General features: G+C 43.3%; 1 long non-coding RNA gene across 1 annotated transcript; it reads left to right on the top strand.

Annotated features, from left to right (window-relative positions):
- The first annotated feature begins 5,625 nt into the window (after positions 1-5,625).
- On the top strand, positions 5,626-7,714 carry LOC141101068 (uncharacterized). The gene is made up of 3 exons (XR_012234878.1): positions 5,626-5,823; positions 5,911-6,061; positions 7,000-7,714. It is a non-coding gene; the product is annotated as an uncharacterized lncRNA (long non-coding RNA).
- Positions 7,715-15,866: the final 8,152 nt, after the last annotated feature.

Below are 15,866 nucleotides of genomic sequence, written 5' to 3'. Positions count from 1 at the left end.
ATACGGAGCACTATTTAGGGGTCATTCATCCGTATTACGCATGTAAACTACGGACCGTATTTTGCATCGGTTAGGCTGGAGTCACACACAACCATTAAAAAATCGGTCCCATTTTAACGGTACGAAATCGCACAAAGGTATCTTAACCAGTGATGCGTTTTTGATGCGATTTTTCTTCATTGATGCGATTTTAATCGCATGTAAGCATCCGTTTTACATCCGTCTGCCGATTTTTTCTCTGACCATTCCAAAACTGACAAATAACCGTTCTTAGGCCTGAAACTCATTTAAAAAAGTCATCCCTCCCTATATTTATGGCCTCTCCAACAGGTGTGGGGCTGCTACCTTTGACATACAGTCAGTGCTTGGATTTGGTTAGCTCTGCTTTGTGCTAAACATGACAGACAGGCTCACTTTTAACACCACTGAGCGTGTTCTTTTCTATTGGGTTTTATCCCGACGTTTTGGGGAGCAATACCCTGTGATTGTGGATCCGCGGAGGCGTAGGCGAATGTGGGTCCATCCACTTTTGCTCAGAAGGATATCTAAAGGCCATTTCCATCGTCTCTATACATCACTGCGGAGCCATCCGGAGAAGTTCTATCAATATTGTCGGATGAGCCTTGCGACCTTTGATATTTTGCTTGAGATTGTGCGCCCCGGGATCACGTTTCAGGACACGAGGATGCGCAAAGCTATTTCTGCTGAGGAGCGTCTACTCCTCACCTTACGGTATGTCTCAAACCAATATGTTGATGATGTGTGAAGCTGCATATTTATTTTACACACCTTTAATCATATTTCGTATTGCCCTATTATCTTAATTTATTTCCCAAACATTTAACAACAACAAATTTATGCTTGTGGCTTTCGTAACCAAGCCATGGCATGTAATGTAATCTTCATCATGCCTACTTTAGACTTCCTCGACTTTAAATGTGTTTGAAAAAATTTTTTTTTTTTTTTTTGGCAATGTCCTAATGTTTTGTTTTACTTTTTTTTTAGCTTCCTTTCAACTGGCCTTTCATATGCTGGTCTGCATTTAGAATTTTTAATAGGCAAATCAACAATCTCTGGCATAGTACGGTCTACATGCTCCGAAATCTGGACCAGACTCCATCATATGGTAATGCCGGAGCCCAAAATGCCTGACTGGTTGCGTATCTCCCATTGATTTGCGGACACGTGCCAGTTTCCACAATGTATTAGAGCCCTAGATGGGAAGCACATCCGTGTGCGTAAGCCGCCGAACTCAGGGTCCCAATTCTATAATTATAAACAATATTTTTCTGTAGTATTGTTGGCTTTGGTTGACACTCACTACAGGTTTATAATTGTCCTGTGAATCGTTGAAGTTAAAATAAAACTCTTTGGTTGCAATGATCAAAGGTATGTGCAGAGAAAAAATTGCATAGAATTTCAGGAAAAGAACATCTCTCCAACCATTAAGCATGGGGATGGATCACTCATGCTTTGGAGTTGTGTTGCAGACAATGGCACAGGGAACATTTCACAGGTAGAGGGAAGAATGGATTCAATGAAAGTTCAACAAATTCTTGATGCAAACATAACACCATGTGTAAAAAAGCTGAATTTGAAAACAGGATGGCTTCTACAAATGGATAATGATCACACACATCAAAATCCACAATAGACTACCTCAAAAGGTGATAGCTAAAGGTTTTTCAATGGCCCTCACAGTCCCCTGATTCGATCATCATTGAAAATCTGTGGCTAGCCCTCAAAATAGCAGTGCATGCAAGACGACCCAGGAATCTCACAGAAATGGAAGAATTTTCCAAGGAAGAATGGATGAAAATCCATCAAACAAGAATTGAAAGCCTTTTGGCTGGATACTAAAAGCGTTTACAAGCTGTGATATTTTTAAAAGGGAGTGCTACTAGGTACTAACTATGCAGGGTGCCCAAACTTTTGCATTGGCCTATTTTCCTTATTGTAATTTTTAAAATGACAATATATAATTTTTTTGGCCTAAAATACAGAGAAAATGTGTCATCTTTAACTTTAGCCCTTTTAGAGGTCATTCCATCTTCAACTTGCTTAACTGGTCACAATAACAGTAATTTTGACCACGGGTGCCCAAACTTTTACATGCCACTGTACATGACTACAATTAAGCTTTGAATCATCATTACTTTGTTTCTTGTAATCTTGTAAGTGTATTTTTTTTTTACCATGGTTGTGTATACTTATATTTTATTTATCTGTTTTTTTGTTTGTAATTTTATTTGCAGTTTATTTGTTTGTAGTTTCTATTATGGATTTGATCTGTCATACCTTGTTTTCTTCTACAGCGACTATGTGAATAAGACCCTGTGAGGGTCAAAATGTTAGGCTGTGTGCACACTCTGCGGATTTTGCTGCGGTTCCGCTGCGGTTTTGGCCGCTGCGGATCCGCAGCAGTTTCTGCTGCGGTGTACAGTACAATTGTTTTCTATGAGAATTCAAAACCGCTGTGCACATGCTGCGGAAAAAAACGTGCGGAAAAGCTGCGGTTTATTTTCCGCAGCATGTCAATTCTTTGTGCGTTTCTGCCGCGGTTCCGCACCCATAGGACTTCATGGACTTTGTAAAATCCGCATAAAAACCGCAGATCTAAAAAGATCTGCGTTTTTTCCTGCGGATTGGGTGCAAAAAACCGCAGCGGAATGGGGGGAAATGATGTCAAGGCGGGAGGAAGTGTAGTGTGTGGGCGGAGTATAGTGTGCAGTGACAAGATTTCTGGCAAGATGGACAGCTACCGTCGCATGGAGATGGACGTGGGGCATTTGATAGACTTGGTATGTATGTATGTGTGTATGTATGTATGTATATATGTATGTGTCTGTCTGTGTGCGTCTCCATGCGACGGTAGTGCGACAATTGTGCTCAATCGCCGCATGGGCCTGCTGCTCCCATCCGGCCATGTGATGGAAGAGTAGGCCCTGCGGCCACCGAGCACAATTGTACAGTGCTAAACACGTAACAAAACACATAACATACATGTAACAGACATTACATTCAACATACATGACATGACATACAACACAAAACATATACTGTATACTCACCATCCAGGCCCCGCCATCTTGTTCCCAGAAGCCCTCACTCCCCTCGTTCTTGAATAAAGTTTAAAAAAAACCTTTCCCCCCAAAAAATAAAATGTCAGCAGAAAATAAACAAAAAACAAAGGTCCCACGGCGATCGGAAGTATTCGGGCGAGTTTTCCGGTGTTCGGCCGCTCCGGGACCTCGCTTTACGGCTCTTCTGCTGCGTGTGACCTTTCCCACGCAGCAGTGCCGTAAATGAGGTTACCGGAGTCACTGAACTCTGGTAAACTGTAGGCACATGCGCAGTTACACACTGCAGGAGCAGAGCTCCTGTCAGTGTGTTTCTGGTGACATGGAGAATGGTCACATCTACTGATGTGACTGTTCTCCATGATTGATCGACGTGGGACACTCGTTTAAATGGACTGCGAAGGAACGGTAGGTATCTTAGTTGGTTTGTTTTTTTTTTTTTCTCTAGGTGATCGATGGCATCCCAAATGGATTGAGCGTGCAATAAAATTTTGTCAAAAACAGTGGTTTTTATTTGAATAAAAATTATTATTTAATGTGTCTGTGTGTTTTTTTCCATTCTTTATAATTGGATTAATAATGGATCGGCGTCTAATTGACGCCTCTCCATTATTAACCGGGCTTAATGTCACCGATCAAAGGTGACATTAACCCCCTTTATTACCCCACATCCCGCCGACGTGGTGCGGGATTGGGAAGAGAGGGGCTAAGTGCCAGAATTGGCGCATCTTATTGATGCGCCATTTCTGGGGCGGCTGCGGCCTGATATTTGTAGCCAGGGGGGGGGCAATATCCATGACCCCTTCCTCAGCTATGAATATCAGCCCGCAGCTGTCTGCGTAGCCTTTCTGGCCCTAAAATATGGGGGACCCCTGCGTCATTTTTTTTGGGGGGGTCCCCCTTTTTTTTAGAGCCAGAAAGGCAACGCAGACAGCTGTGGGCTGATCTTCATAGCCTGGGAAAGGGGACATGGATATTAACCCCTTCCCAGGTTGGAAATATCAGTTTGCAGTTGTCTGCTTAGTCTTTCTGGCCCTAAAATATGGGGGACCCCTACGTCATTTTTTTGGGGGGGGTCCCCCTTTTTTTTAGAGCCAGAAAGGCAACGCAGACAGCTGTGGGCTGATCTTCAAAGCCTGGGAAAGGGGACATGGATATTAACCCCTTCCCAGGTTGGAAATATCAGTTTGCAGTTGTCTGCTTAGTCTTTCTGGCCCTAAAATATGGGGGACCCCTACGTAATTTTTTTTGGGGGGTCCCCCTCTTTTTTTAAAGCCTGAATGGCTACGCAGACAGCTGCGGCAAGATATTTAACACCTGGTAATCATCCTGCAGCTGTCTGCATAGGCTTTGTGGGCCAAAAAAATAGGGGGAACAGCACGTATTAAGTTTAGTTTTTGGTAATTTTTTAAAATAGCAAGATAAGCTTCCCACAAATACCCTGTTCCCTGCCTTGAGAGGCCACGATCTCGTTTGCGAGATAGCTGCATAGTCACAACTTTTGTGACGTAACAGCGATCTCACCAGCAAAATCGCTGTGTGTGAGAGCGCTCAGCGAGCGGCACCCCTGCCGGTATCGCTGATCGCTCTGGGAAATCTATGGACATTTCTTTGGTCGATGGTCTCCCACTGGCCAGCACGCATCGCTGCGTGTGACAGGCTGGAGACCAGCGATCAGGTTTAAAAAAAAAAATAAAACTCGAAAAAATATTGTGATTCTCACCTTACGATGTCCCGCGCAGTCTTCCGGCCTCTCTCCACGCTCCGGTCACAGTGATCCTTTGCACGAATGAGCGCGAGACGTCGTTGCCGCGAGACCGTGACATTCTCGCGGTCATTCTCGCAAAGGATCACTGGTACCGTAGCGTCAAGATAGGCCGGAATACTGCGTGGGACATCGGAAGGTGAGAATAAAAAGATTTTGTATTTTAATACAATTTTTAACGGGTGGACAGCGATGCCGTCAGCTCGGCATCGCTGTGATGATCGCTGGTGAAGCTGCCTGTGTAACAGCTCACCAGCGAGCACATAGCGACTTACTAGCGATCCTGACACCTTGATATCGGTGTCGGGATCGCTGGTAAGTCGCTTAGTGTGACGGGGCCTAGGCCACAGCTGTCTGCCTTGCCTTTCTGAGCAAAAAATATAGGGGGACCCCACGTCAAAATTATTTTAGGCCTCCCAGGAATTTTACAGCCAGAAAAGAAACGCATACAACTGTGGCCAATCAGAGCCTCAAAACAGGTCATGTTTATGAACCCCAACCCAGCCTCCATTTAACATCCCATAGTTGTCTGCTATGCATTTCTGGCACCAAAATATAGGGTGGACGTTGCATCTACATACAAGTTTGCACTCAGAAAGGAAACACAGACAACTGCGGGTTGTTATTAATAGCCTATGAAAAGGCAATGAGTATTATCCCCTCACTCACATTCGAAAAATATGAAGCCGCTAACGTATGGCTACTTTTAGTAGCTATGCAATATCAGTGCTCACTACCTAAATTAGTTGTTATGGCTTATATGTAAATTTTTGTTTTTTAGATTTTTATTAGTGTAACTGATATAGTTCCTAATTCCATTTTCTATTTGTGTGTAGGTGCGTGATTACCCATCCCTTTGGGACCCGGCAGACAGGCTGTACAAAGATCGTGGCAACAGGGATCGTTGCTGGGCCAAAATTTTAAGTGATCTGTACCCTGACTGGCACTCCTTTACAAAAGCCACACAGTCACAAATTGGTAACTAACTTTTTCAGGATTATTTTTGTTCTCACTTGTTATTAAAGCAAAAAAGGTGGTAAAAATCTTGTTGTCTTTCTTTTGTAGACAGTGATGTCAAACAACGTTGGCGTTCGGTTCGGGACAGGTTTAATAAATTCATTGCCAGCTGTCAAAAAAGTGGCGCATCCCCAACCAGCAGAACATTTCCGTACTTCCAAGAACTTCAGTTTCTCATCACCAGCCGGACATTGCGAAGGTAAGTTTACGCCAAAAAAAAATACCGCATTCAAACAGTTTTCTTTATTTCAATTACTTCTCGGATATAGAAATTTTACATCTTTTTAATTTTCTGAAATGCTTAGCACACTGATGGTTCCAGTTACTCCTTGGAAATTGTCTTCCACCTGTCTTTAAGGAGTTTACACAGATGCTTAGCACTTGTTTGACTTCACTCTGCGGGCCAACCTCAACCCACACCATCTTGTTTGGGTTTAGGTCTGGTAACTGTGGAGGCCAGGTCATCTAGCGTAGCACCTTACACAGGCTGGAGGTGTGTTTCTGGTCATTGTCCTGTTGACTACACAAATTATGTCCCAACGAACAGCAAACCGGATGTAAGAGCATGCCGCCTAAAGATTCCGTGGTAGCCATGCTGGTTCACAATGCCATACATTTCGAAATCCACAACAGTTTCACCAGCAAAGCACCCCCACAGCATCACACCTCCTCCTCCATGCTACACGGTGTTAAACAAGCATTGCAAGTCCATCCGTTCACCTTTGTCATTGTATACTCCCTTCGTACTGATTCTACAATTTTCATTATAATGAAAATACATAAAAGTCTTTGAATGAAAAGATGTCTAAGAACTTTTGGTCTCTATTGGACATCTTCACTATGCGTTATAAAGTGCTTGTGAAGCTCCAATAAATTCTGACATGTGCAGCAGCTTCTAACAATACTGCATGTTTCGCTGCCATTTGTTGGCGCTGATTGACAGCAAAGATAATTTGCACTGTGTATATATAGCACGCACTGATTCCAAATGAGTAAAATACAAACATGCGTTATAATCATGCAATGTAAAATGGGGCACCGCAGTTGTCATGAAATTTTTTTGTAGTTGGCCAAACAGTTTGTCCGAATAAAATATGTAATTTTTAATCCTCATGTTTTTCTTTTTTCTCTCAACAGCACTCAAGGGAACATAATTGAAAACGTCAATGAATCAGAAGATGGAGCAGGGTCTTGTGAGGCAGGTGACATCTCGGCACCATGTCGCAACACAACTTCTGATGTAGCCCCATCTTCATCAGCTGCCGAAACATCTGTTTCTGCAGCTGATGAACCATTGGGTTCCTCAGAAGCATGTGTAGCCACTGCCTTTCCGGTGTCTGGAGAGCCGAGCAAAAAAAGAACCAAAAAAAAACACATTGACACCACCTTAAAGGCATCCTCGGACACACTAGATTTGATTAAAAAAACCACAAGCGAGGATGAATTTGATTTCTTCGGCATGACAATTGCCAATAAAATTCAAAGCTTGACACCGGAGAGGCAGTCTATATTAATGACAATGGTGCAGATGTCAATCAGTGCTTTACAGGACCCTGCTCCAATAGCATCATACACTAATATTTTAATGGGCGTTTTTAACCTGTTCCGACCCACACCACCCACCCAACAGCAGCGGCCAACGGAGTATAGGCCAACAAATAACACCAATTACTTTTCTGACTCAGGCAGCTCCCAGGCCAACTATCCGTATACCCCTGAGTACCACTATCTCCCCTAATAGTTACTGTCAATGGTGCACAAAATCCCCCAAAAAATTTGTGTTGTTTAAAAATGTCCGTTTTGGAGTTCTTCAAATGTAATAATATTTGGCTGTATTTCTAGTTTTTCGATGCCAACAATTTATATATTGTTTTCTAAATAAAAAATATTGTATTTACAATTTGTTAGTTTTTTTTGGGTCAGATTAATGTAAATGCAGTGATCTCTGCCTGTCATGTGTCGAGAATCAAAGGACTATGGGCGGGAGGGTCAAAAAGGTGGTTGATGCTGCAGAAACTGTAGGATTTCCAGCCAATGTACTGTGTGTAGGCTTTGAAGAATGAAAATGAGGTGAAATAAATGAAACACACACCATCAATACAGAATCAGAATTGGTTTTATTGATTAATACAACCAAATTTTTTTTTCAAAATTTTGAAAAAGTTTATCACTACAACTTGAGTGGTCCTTTCTTTTGTGACACTCTGTTCTTCCATCTTTCACTGCTGGTCAGGCTGCCCAACACCAGCACAGGAGTATTGCCAATGCACGGCACCTTCGGGACTCATAAAATAGTCAGTAAAGGTTTCTCTCACACGCACACCAGAGTTGGATGGTCTTCCCAGACACACGTTGCGCAGCTGATTACATTGTGGCTGCTGGTACTCCAAATCTACCTCTGAGCTGTACTCCCGAGCATAGTTATGTAGTACACAGCAGGCCTTAATCACAGCATCAACGGTGTCAGTATCCAACTGGATGGCAGTATGAAAGATTCTCCACTGACTAGTCATGATCCCGAAGGTGCATTCCACATATCTGCGTGCACGACTCAGCCGATAATTAAAAATCCTCCGCCGGTCATCCAGTCCCCTTCGTGGGTATGGGCGCAGCAGGGTTGTCGTTAAGGAAAACGCCTCATCCGATACCATCACAAAGGGCACTGGATCTGTGGAACCCGGCAAAGGTCTTGGGGCTGGGAGCGTTCCGCCATCTTGAAGAATTTGCTGACCAATCTGTGATGATCGCAACACCCGAGAATCCCCAGTACTACCATAGGCACCAACGTCAATGGCAACAAATTTGTAATGTGCATCAGCCACCGCCATCAGGACCACCGAAAAATACTTCTTATAATTAAAGAAGCGTGATCCTGATCGTGGTGGCTGCTGAACCCTCACATGTTTACCATCAACTGCACCTATGCAGTTTGGGAAATTGGCCACAGACTGAAAGCCTGCTGCGACCTGCAGCCAAGTCTCCTCGGTTGGGGAAGGCATCACCATGGGCTGCAATTTCTGCCAGATCACGTTACATGTGCACCTCACAATTTGAGAGATGGTGGATTTACCAACTCTAAATTGGAGGTGTAGGGATGTATAGCTCTCTCCTGTGGCCAAAAATCTGCAAAGAAAAAGAAAAACAATATTAGAAACGTTAGCAAAACAAGTAATTAAACATGTTTAACATATTCCCATTTAAGAGACTACATGAAAAAATGTTAAAAAGATATCAATGTCCATCTATGTGTAAGTGACGTGTGAAAGAGCCTCAATCACATACAAACCAAAAAATATATACTTACCGCAAGGTGATGAGCAGCCTTTCCTCAGCAGTGATCGCCTTCCTCATTATGGTGTCTGCAAAGGTCAGATGTGGTGCCAATATATGTAACAATCGGTCGAATGCCGGGATGGACAGCCGACAAAACAAGATGAATTTGTCCGGATAGCTGAAATGATATCATGACCAACATTTTAAATTCATAATGATAATATTTGAAGAGACGGATTAAAGATATTTTGAACTTACCGCCTCAAATCTTGGTAAAGGACATAAAAATGCCCCTTCTCCTGTCGCTCAGCTACAAGCGGGTGCACCCACATCCGTCTGTTCCTCTTCCTCCTTCGTCGCTCCTGCAACTAAAATACAAATAAATGTTACGCAAAAACAAAGAGGCAATGTGCACACATAGCATATTAGCTGGCCAAACTTCAGCACAACTTAAAGAAACTCGCACCGCTGCCTATTCTGCATCTGTCCTAAAGACAGCATGTTCCCAAAAAAAAAAAAACAATGTCCCCCACTAGACAAAACGGCAACTGAACGGAAGATGCCGTGAGCGTGGTGAGCGGCTCAAAGGACCACATAGTCCGACGGAGGATGAGTATATCACTGGGTTTTTTTTTTTATATATATTGGTTACCAGATTAATTTATCCTGGTCTGGAACACAGTAACCACTACTCCAGACCATGGGTACCATCCGAACATAAAGCAGTAAATTAAAAGGATGGTTTCCACTCCTATGGCAGAATTCTTGCCACCATTATGAAAAAAAGTGAGATGCTGAATATTTAGCCACTACCATAGGAGTGGTTCAGAAGCAATTTTGTCAAAAACCTTAGCCACCCTGGCGAGGAATACGGACGGGTGAGAGGCGCTTAAAACACGCATTAGACACGGACCAATGATTCTCTATGGGGTCCCTCGCACCAGGCGTATATTTCTCCTCCGTATCCTACGCTCCGTGCCAATGACAGCATGCTGCGATTGTCAGCGTACTACGCCAATAGTACTCCAATGCATTGCAACTGATGATTAACGCATGCAAGCACTATACCCTGCGGCCGCCATGGTAACGATAGGGAAGCATTGCAGATGCGACCTATAGCGCATGATGTGCTGCACAATAAAACGTAAGGTGAAACCAGCCTTACCTCCTCTCTGTGGCGATTAATGTTTTGCAGCATAAACCACATCAAAAGGATTCGATATGGCCTGCGGAGCAGGCACCGCTGTGTGATCTGGTTCTCGGCCATCAGGGCACTATACTGGGCACTTGAATGCTGGATGTTTGTGCTGATACTTGCTTTTGGCTAGCAAAATGGAGAATGGTGGGGGTTGGCCAAGGAAATGACATCACCTTTTTTTTTTTCCTCATTCAAGTTGCCATAACTTTATGTATGTTGTCTGCTTTGCAAAGCGCAGTCAAAACTGCACCAAAAACCGCACTCAAAAACCGCAAGAAAACCGCATGAAAACCGCACCAAAAACCGCATCAAAAATGCAAAAAACGCACCAGAAACCGCACATGCGTTTTCCAGCGATACGTGCGGTTTTCGATGATGAAAAAACCGCAGCAAAATCCGCAGCGTGTCCACACAGCCTTAGGTTCTTGTCGCCTCACCATTTCCTCTATCCCTGCACCTGAATTGTGTTTTTGCTGCATCTATACTATAAAATTTTCACAAGCATCTATCAAAAGTGTGCAGTGTTTGCACCTTTCTCTACTATGGTGTTTGCTATCCCACTTCACCAGCACCTAGGAGCTCTACAGGCAAGAGTGCTCGCCACACTATCTGTCTAATTATTTCTACTGGCTGATGCACCTGCCTCCAGATGACTACCAACTCAAACACCTTCGCCTATGACATTCCAACTTCTAACAGCATTCTGTCAACATCACGGGCTCCAGTGACATCCTTAGAACACCGGCTAATGATATCAAGACCAGAGATTACGAGAAAGCATGCCGTAAATACGTCTCATATGATCTGCACTGCACAACGCTGGTTGAATATTGTAGGCTGAAATAGCACAGAAAGAGGACTTAAAAATCCTCCAATAATAGAAAACAGTAAAAAAGCAGAAAGGTTTACCCGTCCAGGCCTCCAGACAAATGCACTATCAGGATGCAGTGGACCCATATAATTAGGATGGCAACACAGGTGCAAAAATACCGATGAAACAACCGCTCACAGCCTACCAATACATGGAGGGGGCAGTTGCCTGGTATGTTAATGCACAATAAAAAACTTGTATACGGCGCTGTTCACACCATGGCCCACACAGCATCCAGGCCAGCCTAGTAGTGACACCCTTCTATTAGCTCAGGCGGACTGCCCAGCGCTATCAAAATGCACGCCATGTGAACAGACACCGCAGTTTACAAGACCAAATGGGCCCAACTGCACCCTGAATAAAAAGTGCAAAAAACACATAAAAAATGTGGAGTATTAGCTGATATTTTGGCCAAAATACGTGAGCCCGTAACCTGCGCCAAAGGTCTCCACGTTTATGGGTACCTAACACTAAATCCTAACACTGAAATAGCACAGAATGAGGACTTAGCCAAAATATCAGCTAATACTCCACATTTTTTATGTGTTTTTTGCACTTTTTATTTAGGGTGCAGTTGGGCCCATTTGGTCTTGTAAACTGCGGTGTCTGTTCAAATGGCTTGCATTTTGATAGTGCTGGGCAGCCCGCCAGAGCTAATAGAAGGGTGCCACTACTAAGCTGGCCTGGATGCTGTGCATAGCCATAGTGTGAACAGCGCCGCATACAAGTTTTTTATTGTCCATTAACATACCAGGCAACCGCCCCCTCCATGTATTGGTAGGCTGTGCGGTTGTTTCATCGGTATTCTTGCACCTGTGTTGCCATCTTAATCCACTGCATCCTGATAGTGCATTTGTCCGGAGGCCTGCACGGGTAAACCTTTCTGCTTTTTTGCTGTTTTGAATACCGTAGGCAAAACAAGATCACAAGAGGCCTGAGAAGCAATCTACGTCTTACTCTCTTCTCTGAGAATGTAGAATATTGTGACAAATTTCAACACATTTTGAATAAATGCTCTCTGGACATTATAATCTTGACCATTGAATTTCTACAGAAGGAATAGACGACACATCTCTGCCATTAAGTTGAGATACAACGCTCCACTACCCTTTCAAGCATGGATTGAACCACATTAAAGAACAAAACCGACGCCATCCTGACTGAACACCGTAAGTATCTACAGGAGAAAAAAACCCTCTAAATTTCAGAGAGATACAGAGGATTACACCAACAACGGTGTCTTCCGATGGAATGAGTCGTCCGACTCAAGACCCTGGCACTCCAACACCAGACAATGACAATAGGACTCCTACAGTTTAGAAAGCAATACGTCCATTGGACACAGCCCCAGACGTCCTTGTTTAGGCAAACAGCGCAGAGAGTTTTCGAAAGGGAGGACCATCACATGCAGACCCACCCAACGATCCCAACGCAAGAATGACCACAAGATCCCAGGTAAGGAACCAAACCTGGTGGTGAATATTTCCAGTCACACCCTCTCACCTTCTGAGTTGGGGATTCTTCAGAAAGGATTGACATTCTGCCCAACCCCTAACTGGTATTCTTTCCAGTTAGAACGGGACTTGGAACGATTCTATTGGAACATCAGACTTAAAACACACTTTGGTCTTCAGGAAGGGACCTCTCCCAATAGAGAACCCTCAACAGGAGGCACCTCTATTCCGGAGATTTCTATCACTCGGCTGGGCTTACGCAATACCAGTTCTTTTCTCCCTCCTCAAACTTACCATGTCACTGAGGCCTTCATAGACCTCATTAATAGAGATGTGAAAAAATACATCCATGAGCAGACCTTGGGTTTTTATCCTACACACCACAACATTACCCCCTTGGAGAGACAAGCAATACATTCACTCAAGAAGAGCAATGACCTCATTATTAAGCAGGCTGACACGGGGGGTGCAACACTTGTCATGGATAACTCTCTTTACCTTAGAGAAGTACAACGGCAGCTTTCTGATGAAACCACCTATAGACAAATCCCTAGGGACTCTACATCTATCATCAGGGAAAAGATAAAAGAAACTATTAATACCTACCTTTCCAATAATACCATAGATCAACAGACAGCCACCTTTCTTTCAAACCAGTACCCCATCATGCCCATGTTCTACATTCTCCCAAAGATACACAAATCTCTTACAAATCCCCCCGGACGCCCGATCGTGGCCTCAACCGACTCCATTCTATCACCATTATCTATCTATCTGGAAAAATCCTCACACCTTTAGCCAAAACAAGCCGTTCTTACCTTCTTGACACCAGCTATTTCCTGAGCAACATCAGAAAGCAGGGTACTGTCCCTCCGGATAGCCTATTAGCTACTCTAGATGTCAATAGCCTCTATACCTCCATTATTCATGAGAAAGGTATATTGGCTACATCTGAACTTTTAACAAGGTCTAACCTGAGTCCCAATTTAAATACAACTCTGAATTGACCTATTAATCATGGTCCTTCAAGAAATTTTTTTCCTTTTCGGTGATCAATTTTACCTACAGACCCGCGGGACCGCAATGGGTTTGAACGTGGCACCGGCTTATGCAAACACGTACATGAGTCACTTTGAGGAGCTGCATGTATACAATCATGCACTCTTTCTTAAACACAGCAGATGTTGGTATAGATATATCGACGATATCTTTTGCATCTGGCATGGTTCACTTGACTCTCTCAATGACGTTTTTACAGTCCTGAATTCCATCAGACCGGAATTAAAATTCACACTTAACCACAGTAGCCATAGGATCCCACTCCTGGACACACTAATGTTCAAGGACAGTCAAGGCCACCTTTCAATAGATCTCTACAATAAACCCACCGACCGTAATAGTCTTGCCTGCCAGATGCCAAGAGATGTCAGAAAAATTCCTGGAAAGGGATTACCCACCTGATCTACTCAAAACCGAGACACAGAGAGCTTTGAATCCACCACTTTCGGACCCTCCCACAGACAAACCTGAACGCGTTCCTTTTGTACATACTCATCACTCTTTCATGTCCAAAATTCACTCCACCATGTGTCGACACTGACCCCTCCTAACTAAGGCTTATCCATCCACTGAAGCCTTTAAGTCTCAGGAAATTATGTGCAGCAGGAGATCTCAGAACATCAGTGATGACCTTATCAGGGCTGACATTGGTGGCACTCTTAAAAAAACAACCCAACAATTCCTGAGTACACCAAGATGGGGCACATTTCCCTGCCTCAACTGTGCTGCCTGTTCAAGCATCATTAAGTCTGAGATGGTCATCCACCCCAGGATGGGTAAGTCCTATCCAATCAAGGGCTATTACACCTACGAGTCTAATTTTGTGGTTTATGTGATGAAATGTCCATGTGGTCTATTATATGTGGGGGAGACAACCCAACACATCAGAGATAGAATCGCAAGTCACAAATCCACATTCAGGTGTGGTAAGACATGGCTTCTCTTACCATTCCATTTCTCTAATGCCAGACATACAGTCTTGCAACTCAGATTTCAAATCATCGAACAGGTAACAAGGCCAAGACGTGGAGGCAATCATATCAAGCTCCTTCAACAAAGAGAGTCCTTTTGGATACATACCCTACACTTTCCCCCAAAGGTCTGAACCGTGAACTCAATTTGTTGATCTAATTTCTCTTCCCTCCTCTCCTTGTTTTGTTTTTACCCCTTCCCTTTTGTCCCCTTGTTTCTACCCAATATCACCACATCACATTTCACATACACTTGTAACTAGATAATCTTATACTACTACAAGGTTACCCTGAACACCTCTATTTGCCAGGAAACTAGTATCTCTGCATTCTACATTAGTGATTATACCACTGTTCATATGCCACGATTCTTTTTGCATTTTTTTAAGTCTATTGTTTTTTTTACCATATGTATACTTGTATTTTATTTACCTGTTTTTTGTGTGTAATTGTATTTGTAGTTTATTTGTAATTTTATTTGTAGTTTCTATTATGGAATTGATCTGTCATACCTTGTTTTTCTTCTACAGCGACAATATGAATAAGACCCTGTGAGGGTCGAAACGTTATGTTCTTGTCACTTCACCATTTCCTCTATCCCTGAACCTGAATTGTGCTTTTGCTGCATCTATACAATAAAATTTTCACAAGCATCTATCAAGAGTGTGAGGTGATTGAATATTTCTCTGGGATCCTATAAACACCGCGCAATGGCAATATGATTAACGGAAAATTTATGTGCAGACACCTCGGTGTCCATGGTATAGCATGGGTCAAGTTTCCCAAGAAGGAGGCTTCACACGTCGGAGGAGGCTCAGACACAAGTTGGGGTCATCTGATCTCTGATCAGCGCCATTGTTACGTGGCTCCATACGAGCACATGACCACACATGGCCTCAATGATCGCCGGAGATCTTGATCTAGACATTAGCTTTTCTACATCCTCCATGTATAATTGCTCCCAACCTTCTCCTGAGCTGTAAAACGTGAGGAAACATTGCAGTAGCAGAAACTTCCTACATTGCAGGTTCCCATGCGGCCGCCATCATTACCGCGCTGCACTTTGCAAATGTAGCTAAGCTCAATTAACATTTTTTTTAATTAATACTTTCATGGAAATGAGAATGGAACAATTTCCTCTGCTTCTTGGGCTCCTTCCTCATATTTGTAAAGCTTTC

The sequence above is a fragment of the Dendrobates tinctorius genome, unplaced genomic scaffold (assembly GCF_039654945.1).
Source record: "Dendrobates tinctorius isolate UK_male_01 unplaced genomic scaffold, ASM3965494v1 ptg000114l, whole genome shotgun sequence".
Taxonomy (NCBI): domain Eukaryota; kingdom Metazoa; phylum Chordata; class Amphibia; order Anura; family Dendrobatidae; genus Dendrobates; species Dendrobates tinctorius.
Note: the sequence above shows the minus strand (reverse complement) of the source record. Positions and strands in the feature narration are given on the sequence as shown.